Raw genomic sequence first — 6,224 nt, 5'->3', positions numbered from 1 at the left:
AAGAGTGAAATCAAACATCAAATCCATCTCTAAGGATGCTAAACTACTCTTGTTCCTTTCACACTTAAAAGGCCAGTGGGAGCTCCTTGGTCTCCCTCTTTGTCTCCTCGCCCCTTCACTCCACTCTCCAGGAACAAATAGTAAACTGGTTAAAGTCCAAAAAAGTGCAGCAAAACTTTGGGCATATTGAACTCATCTCACCAGTACTGCCATGACTTGAATTAAAAGGCAAACAAATTTAAATAAAACACTGTGGCTTTACATGTGTGTAGCTACTAACTTTATGGGATTTCATTTTGTAGCAAACTTAAAAGCTCTTGGTGCTGTCACCAGACCATCTTTTGGAATGAGGCAAGTCTCATTTTTTATTTTACTTCAAAAAATAAATTCTGGGAGGTCAGTCCCTCAAAACTACACAAGGAAGAAAGTATAAAGCGTTTGACTTGTATTTGCAATTAGAACAGCAGGGGAAACAAACAAGCATGCACGCTTATTTTACAACTTCTGACACTTCTACCCAGACTACCGAAAGAACCTGTCAAAATATCTTAACAGTTCCATTATAAATGCTTTCATCAGGACCAAGTAATGTTTATTTTTAATATGAGTCTATCAGTGATATGAAAAAGAACCACCACCAGTCATTGGAAGGTTGCAACATGTATGTAAAATACCTCCTGCCAGACTGGCATTTCTGAGTTGCTGAAGCTTAAACCACAGTGTTAGAAGGCAATAGCTTAAAGTTTTCTTACTTGAATTGTCAAAGTGCTTTGTTTAATGAAAAGATTTCTACCTGCAGTAAAGTTTGGTGCGGCTTCAATGTTTCAGCTTGCCTGTTAATATGAACAGGCTACTATATTAGCCTTTATTTCTGGATTTAATAAACATGCTTATTTAGAAAATGTAAGCACATTCACAAAAAATGACTTTTCCCCTTTGAAATAATCTGCTACATGCAAACGTTCTGGTCTTGTTAACATCAAATATCTCTAAATATGCAAGCTTCAAAATAGCTCAAAGTTATGATTTTTTTTGTTTTACTATTAGTATTCTCAGTAACTTGTACTTCCATTATGAATTTTATGCTTCAGACTTAGAGGGCTTTTAATTGTTCCAGAATTACCCAGAACTATTAAAACAAGATACTATGTTAAATACCACTATGGATGTATACAGTTTCCTCTGGAAGTCTCCACACCAGAGAACCATAAAAATACTACACACCAGTACACACAGAACACAATCTAAAAACCAGCAAATATTCTACTTATGAAGTAACTGTAGTAAAGAAATGCCTAGACTTGTTCATCTGGATGAAAATAAAACCAAAACCGCAGACAAACCATAAGTCCCTTCAAGCCATGGTTTTTTGGGCACTCAGTTGGCTCCAAATCAAAGTTATTTCACTAATAACGTGAGATTCATCCTATAAAAATCTTTTCAATGTGAAAACTAAAACCTGCCTGCTTTCCAAAACTCAAATATCTACATGGTGTTGCTAGCTCTTCATACTTTGTTTCATTATAGCTAAAGTTTCCATGCCTTCTGGGAATCTAGCAATCATTTATTGATATCTTCCCCATTTTGAGTCTGGCAATTGAACAGACAGTTGTGAGGACAATGAGTTTCTGGTTTCTGAAGCCCATGTTGTCCTGACATAAAATCACTGGTTTTGCTTGCTGTAGACATGTAAGATACTGTAGCATAGCTGAGCTGTTGCCAAAGATATGGAATAAAAAGGCTTGGCATCTATCACATACTTGACACCTAAAGAGCACAGAAGCTCTAAAATTCCTATTCCCTGTAGGCGCACTCTTAGTCTAGACAAACTGATTTCTCACACTTTTAAAATGCATTACAACACTCTATTGTGATCATTTCATCCACACAGCTCCAGCTAGTGACAGAAGAACCTGTCCTTTAAGCGACATTTCAATGGGCTAAAGCTCCCGCTCTAAGATGCCATTAAAACAATATAATACTTGAAAAGAACTATGCTGCACTGGGTTGAACTCTTTACTGGGTCTTCAGTTCTTTGTTCTGAGTTCAAGTTCTCATTGAAACTACCTGTGAACCAACTTTACAAAACAAAGATGTTTTTGACAGCTAGTTTCACATCACTATCTCTTTTAAGTGTTCCACACTGAATTTTGCAATATTAGCATACTAAAATATTAGTGAGGTGTTCAGCACTCACAAGTCTAAATAATAAGGTGACATTATAAAAGGCTTGAGATTTGAACTGTATAGGTTTGCTTTACTAGAAATTAACAACCTGCTTCACATTTTTAACACAAGCTATCATCTAAAAGGTGCATTTTGACATTCTGTTTTTCTTAATGTACGGGTGGGGGGGATTTAACAGCAGTCTCTTATTTTTATTTTTAATTAAAAATACTCATTTTGAGGCACTTTGGCTCTTCTTGGAATAAGCTGAGAGGGTCAAACCACTTTTTCTAAAATAGCAGAAATCACATCAAATTGCCTACAAAAGAAGAGGAGATTCTGTCTTTATTATAACTTACTTAATATAACTTACACTATTAAGAACACTTGTCATAGTGGAAAGCTTTGTAAAGCTGTTCTGGAAAGAGTAATATGATGCACGTGCTATCCAGCAGGGGAAAAACTGGTTCACATGTCAATGAAAGAATGACTTTTTAAGGAACCAAGAATTTCCTCCTTTTAAGTACTCCACTAACAGCCCAAATTCCGAATGAGACAAGAAATGGAACTCTCTAATTCAATCGAAGACAAAGTAATGAAAGTATCTCTGAAAACAAGTGTTTTTGAATAGATTGGTCAGGTGTGCATAAAGGACTCATGTTTCTCCTATGACATTTCTTTCCATGCACAGACTAAAACTGTATATAACTACTATCAACTATCTACTGTTAAGCATCCCCCAACCCCCCCTTTTTTTTTTAATAAAGGAAACAGGGAACAAGCAATGGGAAGTTGATGTCAAAACACAGAAAAACCTCCCAGCAAGCTTCCAGCAACCACCCAGGATTTAGAGTCTTGCTAGCCGCTCTCTTTTCAATACCAGAATTTCACACATTTCAATGACCATTATGACTTCAAAGAATCAAATTTTCATCATTGTCCGTCATCTGCCGGTTGATTTGTATAAAGGAGTTCTTCTGCATGCACTCCGGACAAAGGGCTCCTTACTTTCGTGGCTATATATCAAGTTTAAAAGTTCTGTTTGTGACAGTTGTGTCTGTGGTAAATTAGGGTAACACTGAAGGAGTGCAGCTGCTCTGCAGGAACCTCCTTTTTGGCATCATTTCACTTAAATAAAAACTGAATAATTAGCCTCTGCCTTTATTAAACCGCAAAAATGCCACTGGCCTTAGTAATTACTTCCGGTTGCCCCACCTACTTAACCTCAATAGTTTACACTTGTTAGAAAGGAGGGAAAGCAGAAGTTTTCTGTACTTTACAGGAGTTTACAACAGCTTGCTCTCTTCCCCACCCCCAACATGCTTTACCAGACTAACTGCATAAAGTTTTGGTATAAATTCATGTTGCAATACACTTTCTTTAGGAGCTGTTATATCAAAGCACAGAACATCTTGCATAATACCCACAAAATAGATGCTGTGAAAGGAGTTTTTCACTTAGTGTGCTCAGCTGCTTAGGCTGTAACTCTAGATGAGAACATTTACGTTTCTACACTTCAATACGGTATTTTTGAAACAACAAATGTAAGAGAACAGAATCTACTATGCAAATTGTAAGTGGTAAAATGGAGCAGAATGAACTAAACATGGTCAGGCAACATTTATCTAACAGCTACAGACATAATGAGGGGAAAAAAGCATATATGCCCTTAGGAAACTGTATCACACAGAATACCGTTTTCTTTTAGGCTTCATAATAAACTTGCATTATCACAGTAATCTGTGAACAACATGGTGTTACCCATAGCATGTTCTCATATCTAACCATTCTGAAGAACGATTAACAAAGTCGAGAAAAGGAGCGAAAGAACCGTACTTTAAATAAGAAGCAAACATCATAAACAGGAAACAAGATTCAATACTACTAATAATAATGATTGCATGAAACCATGTATTTTAAAAAATCTCTTTTCATAGGCAGTTTAGTGGAAAACACTAAAGAAAAACTGGCCATGAAGAAAAGTATACAAAGTGGGTCTAACTGAAGCAGAAATTGCCACCTTACTAGAATCAACTTAAGTCCATAATAATACTTTTTATACTGACCGGCATTATGCAAAGGACGACTCAGCAACCAAAATAGTCCAACATATGCAAATGCTGTTAGGTTCAGCAAACTCTCTTCATCACTTTGTGTTTCACTGCTGAGGAGATACTACTTGTAACAGCCATGATGGCTAAGCATTCAGTGTTCTCACAAAACCTTGAGAACTTCCATGTCGTCATGTCTTTTGCTTCCACACACACAAGTGGCTGGGTTTTTTAACTACCTGTGGGGCACTTAAAAATACACTTTTCTACAGCATACAATTTTCAAACATTCTGCAAGAACTTCACAATTCTCAGGTTAAAAAAAGGGGGGGAAAAAACCCCAACTAGCTAAGAATAAGACTACAACAAAGTTTTTAGACCATAAACTTTCAAATAAAATGGAAGACAGTCTTAGTTTACCTGTGTTCAGAAAAACGATGATAGCTGAACAATTGAAATAACCTGATTCCTCTTAGAATAATTTACAGTTATGGCAATACTCTACTACTTCACTACCATAAGCAACTATGTCTTAATTGGGAAAAAACATCACCACAGGCAGAAAGTTTTAAAGAAGATGGAAGTAACAGCAGGTAGAGCTCACCTGGAATAGAAAGTTTTGTTTTGAATCCCCTGATTAATACAATTTTGTATATACTGTTAAATAAACAGTATAATGTAGTTCACTTGTAGTTCAGTGATCATCTATTCTTTCAAACAAAATGGATTCACTTTGCAGTTCTGACTATATATGCTAAAATCCTTAGCGTAAGTCACAATAAGCAGATTGACTTGTAAAGCTAAACATAATACTTCAAGAATATCTTGGTAATTATTTACTAAACATAACTCTTGAACTTGCAGCCTATAAAACATAGTTTTGATCACGGACATGCAAAACCCCAACCAGCAGCTCAGGTGCTGTCTTCCATATCTTAAGTGAGAGCCAAAATCAAGGCTACTCCTGCACATTGGAAATAATTTCTTTTTTTTGTGTGTGTGTGTTTCTGATACCACTTTTAGTTATTTTTAACATTCATTAAACTTACCTGTATTTACAAAATAAATCATAAGCATATGAGTTAAGTGAATTTCATAAAGTTACTGTTCTTTCAGGAATTCTGCCAGGAAGAAGAAAATTAACAGTTCTGACCATCTTTATGCCCATTTGCAAACCTTACAAGGCTTCATTTAAATTACCCATTAACAAATATTCCAAATAAGGTCCAGGTAGAGTTCCCAAACATAAGCATCACTTAATTCATCATCTTCACAGTCCAACCTGTGTTAAATGTGCAGCTGGACTGAGTTTTGTAAAAAGGTCTCTTACCAGTTCAAGCTGCAAAAGACGCAAGGGAGCAGGATGTCCAGAGCCTCGCAGTGAACTGGGACGCTACTTACACATAAGCAGTGCAATTGCTGTTGTGAAGCAGTAACACCCTGGCCAATTCATACTCTAATCTGTGGACAGCCAATATCCTAAAGTCTGAGTTGCTGAGTGCAAATTTGGATTTTCAGTGAAATCTAAAGACTTCATAACTCTAGTAAGATTTCCTATGATGAAGCCTGAAGAGATTATCACTACACTATATGAAACATCCATTTTGAATTCACTTTTAACTAGCTAAGATTATCCCTGGGTCAGCAGCTAGAGTAAAGAATACTAATTTATTTTTTTATTTCATTATTGAGTATTAGGGTGTTCTTTTCCTCTCACCTCCCAACTACCTATTAACTCCCTATTTCATAGTAGCTGTGGAACACCATTTAAGGGTTAAAATTTAACAAATTACTTAGTCTTTATTAAAAAAAAAAAAATAGCCACCAAAGGTGGTAAAAAAATGGCAAAAAGTAGTGTTTTAAAGACTATGTCACACTAGAGCATGGTCTGCTACTAAGAACAATATTGAGAAATCCTGAGTTCATGTAAATCAATGCCTGCCTTCACTGTGATGCATGTATCTATTCTTTACATCTCCTTTATATAGAAAGTGATTTCTTATAAAG

Source organism: Nestor notabilis, unplaced genomic scaffold, assembly GCF_000696875.1.
Source record: "Nestor notabilis isolate BGI_N333 unplaced genomic scaffold, ASM69687v1 scaffold23759, whole genome shotgun sequence".
NCBI classification, from domain to species: domain Eukaryota; kingdom Metazoa; phylum Chordata; class Aves; order Psittaciformes; family Psittacidae; genus Nestor; species Nestor notabilis.
This window is presented reverse-complemented; position numbering follows the sequence as displayed.